The following is a 4052-nucleotide window of genomic DNA, read 5'->3' on the forward strand; positions in this document are numbered from 1 at the left end:
CGCTGTATCGACCTAAAAGGAGAGTATGTTGAAAAATAAAACCGACTTTGGCCAAAAAAACGTCTCCGTGTTTTATTTTTCAGGGACTTATCAGACTGCCTAAAACTTTTTATTTTACAAAAGACTAAAAAATATTCTAAACAATCTCTTGAATGTATCTTAAAATAAAGTCGGACCGCGATTTTATTAACTTTTCGCGGCGACAAGTGGTGGGGGTACCAGATGAGGGGAAGTCGAAAATATCGAGGTTGTTTTTGTTTTAATGGTGAAAAATAACATTAAAAATAAAAAAAAAAATAGTTTTTAGACAAACGACGCAAGGCACGAAAACAATTGACTAAAGTTGTTAAACCAAAAAGGATTTAAAAATTTGTTATAAGCTTCTGTTGTTAAAATATATTTTTAAAAATCTGCCCGTTGCGCGAGCACTTTCTCATCAAGCGGGGCTTTCTGCGCTTGCAAGTTTGAGCGCGCCTAAGAGCACGCGGCTATTGTTTCTCGTGCTTCGCGCTCAATAATATATTTATCTCGCGCTTCGAGCTCAATAATTTATTTACCTCGGGCTACACGCTCAGTATTTCTATTCCCCCAAAATTTGGGCACAGACTTTTTAAAATTAAAGGCGAAAGAAACGAAAAATGTGAAATTCTGTACATTGCATTAAACACTTTTATATCAAATGTATTGTATTCCCATTTTTTGTTTCGTCTCCCTGGTCGTTTTTCCAAGTTTATTTTTTTTATTTTCAAACTTACTTTTTACGAACAAAAGGAAATCTACGCGTCCTATCTAAAAATTATTATCAAAAAATTTTCCTCTTTTTTTGACTGAACAACTCTTGTCTATTAGTTTTTTACTGTATTTTTTTATCAGTTTTCAAAAAATGCTATCGTTTTATTTTTAATAGATATTTTTTTATTAAAATAAAAACTGCGCTTCCTATCCAAAAATAATTCAGTACAAATTTGTAGCTCTTTTTTTATGAGCATTTTTTATCTTCATTTTTTCATGGCTTGTGTCGTTTGTCAAAAAATTTAATTAAATTTTTTATGATTAACAACAAAACTACGCGTTTCGTGAAAAAATGATAAATAACAAATTTTCAGCTCTATTTTGGGTAAACAACCTTCGTCTAGTTTTTTTCCTTTAGCTTGGTTCGTTTGTCCAAGAGCTTAATTCACGGGTCTCCAAAGAGCGCTCCTAGTGTCTACTAGCGATCCCAGGCCAGTAGGTACGAGCTACTCGGCTCTCACCCAGAACTGTCAAAATCCTTTACCTGATTTGAGCCCCTTAGAACCCTTAAACTTGAGACCCTCCATTAAATTGGAAACTGCACGTTAAAATTGGAATCTCCACGGTAAGAATGAGAATTACGCAATAAAATAATCAATGTTTAGTTTTTGTTTCTATAATAATATTAAATGAAATAATTAATGCAATTTTATATTTTTATCCTCAAAATTCAAATGAACTGAAAATCTATTTGTTTATAAATAATTAAAATTTTTATTTTAAAATTAAGATTCAAGTTTATCAAAAATATTTCTTAATTTTATAATTATTATAATTACATAAGAAATTATATCCCAATAAAATAAAGTAATTTAAAATAATAGTCCTGATATTAAAAACAATCCATTTCTAAATCCATGATAATCAATTTTTGATTATTAAGAGTGTATAAAAATTGTTAATTGTACCTAGATAATTTATAACATTATCAAATGTAGCAGATAAACAAAAAATAAATAAATTGCAATTAAAACTCCTCGGAAAATATAATTGCCAGAGATTTGATGTATAACTATTAAACTATTTTACATTTTTTTGAAACAATCACACTATTTTTCTACTATTTAGAAAAAATTAGAAGAAATACACTATTTTCAAATAAAGACCAATTTTCAACTAAACAAAATAATTTTCAACAAAATGCATAAACTTTGATCTAAATAGTTGAATTTACAACTAAGATCAATTTCTATCAAAAAAGACGAATTTGTAACAAATTACATACATTTTCTACTAAATAATTTGAACAATTGATGTGATTTTAGTACAAATTTTACATAATTATTTTTTCATTAAATTTTTTCTAAATAAATTTAATCGTAATTACAATTTAAAATTCTATAATTTCAGCAGCTTTCACTTAAAAAAATTCAATTTAGTTTACAGTTTAAAATTTTAAAACTTGAATCACTTTGAAGTTTGAACTGAGAATTATTTTTATTTATAAGTTAAAATTTTCAATTTATTTGGGATTATTTATTTTTAATAAAGAAATTGATAAGTTTAGAATTTGAATTTTTAAAACTTGAATCACCTCTAATTGAAAATTATTTTTATTTAAAAGTTGAATTTTTTTAATAATTCCATTTTGAACGGTTTAATTAGCTTTGAATTTGTGATGATAAAATTTAATACAAGGTTCAACTTTCAGAAGCGAGTCCTTCCAACTGAGATTTTTTTTTGTGTGGGGTCATACATTTTTTCTCAGTTTCCCGTCGAAAAAAAATTGGTAAATCTTCAAAAAGGTCGAGCGATCCTGGGTCACGCTGCACCTGTGGATTGTGGAGACCCCTGGTTTAATTTTTCTATTTTCACTGTCGTTTTCCACGAATAAAATAAAAACCACGCATCCTAACAAAAATTAATGAATACAATTTTTTTGCTCTTTTCTAGGGAAACAACTTTTGTCTTATTATTATTTTTTTTTCCATAACTTGTTTCATTTTTCCAAAAATTTCATTTTTTCCATTTTAACGTTTTTTTCTTACGAATAAAACGAAAAATTCGGTTCCTATAAAAATGTGATCCATAACAAGTTTGTAGATCCTTTTTGGGTGCATAATTTTTGTGGAATAGTCTTTTTTGAACCTTGCACAGTTTGTCGGCAAATGGAATTTTTGATTTTTGCTTATTTTTTTCACGATAAAAATTTGAATTTTGGATTTTTTATGAAAAATCACAAAGTTAGTTTGATAATCTTGAAGGGCTTTTTAAAAGAAACGTTTTGTCCTGCTTTTTTCATAGCGTGCGTTGTTTGGCTTAAAATGTTCATTTTCGTTTGGTTTTTTGGATTTTGAAAATGCTATACCTGTTAATTTTCGTTATATCGAAAAAAATTCGGAGGATACATTGTTAAATCGTATTAATAAATTAATTATATTATAAATTTTGGAAGTCTTGCTGTAGGCTCAAGAACTCGTAAGCCGTAGTTCACAATGAACAAAACTCAATTTATTCGATTTCATTTAGATCAAAGGTACAGTGGTCACCTCTCGTACTCGTATCCTCGCACAGAATGTCTCTCCACTTCCACTCACACACACCCCGCGCGCCCTCTCTTTTCGGCTTGCTCACAACCAGCAACTTACATAGGTTACGCAGATTACGCATTTTGCTAACATTCGACCGACCTAGCTTACAGTTTGTCCTCAAGCTGTGACAGTTTTTATAAATTTTTGGTAAGGCTCTTTTCATATATTTCCTGGGGTAAACATTAGAACAATTATGACTCAAATAGAATAAATACAATTTATAATAATAATCTAACCAATTGATCTTAACGACTTATACGAAGTCTAAGAGATAAGCGGGTTTACGTATCTTGCGTTCCGGACGAGTTTTATTCTTGGTGACATGTTTATTAACGGGAATCTCTCCCTTAACATTATTGTCTAGTTTATCTTCGGTAATGTACGGATTTACAAACTTTTGTGACTCATCTTCTACATTAGAGCTTACATTCTCGGTTTCTTCCATCATACTTTCACACTCGACTTCAGTCGATCCTCTCCAAATCTTAAGTTGACTTACATGGGCTTTTACGGGGTATTTAACTTTACGTAGTTTTACAATTGGTTCTATCTCGTAAGTGTCTCATGGAACTTTTCGCGTGATTACATATGGACCTCTATATCTCTATTGAAGTTTCGTACTTTCACGTACCAGGTGTATACATATGAAACCGGTATTTTTTCAAGAAAAAAACACATTTATTTCAAGAGAATGATAACAAATATTTTATTCAAAGTATTCGCCCTCGC

The sequence above is a fragment of the Belonocnema kinseyi genome, chromosome 3 (assembly GCF_010883055.1).
Source record: "Belonocnema kinseyi isolate 2016_QV_RU_SX_M_011 chromosome 3, B_treatae_v1, whole genome shotgun sequence".
NCBI classification, from domain to species: Eukaryota; Metazoa; Arthropoda; class Insecta; order Hymenoptera; family Cynipidae; genus Belonocnema; species Belonocnema kinseyi.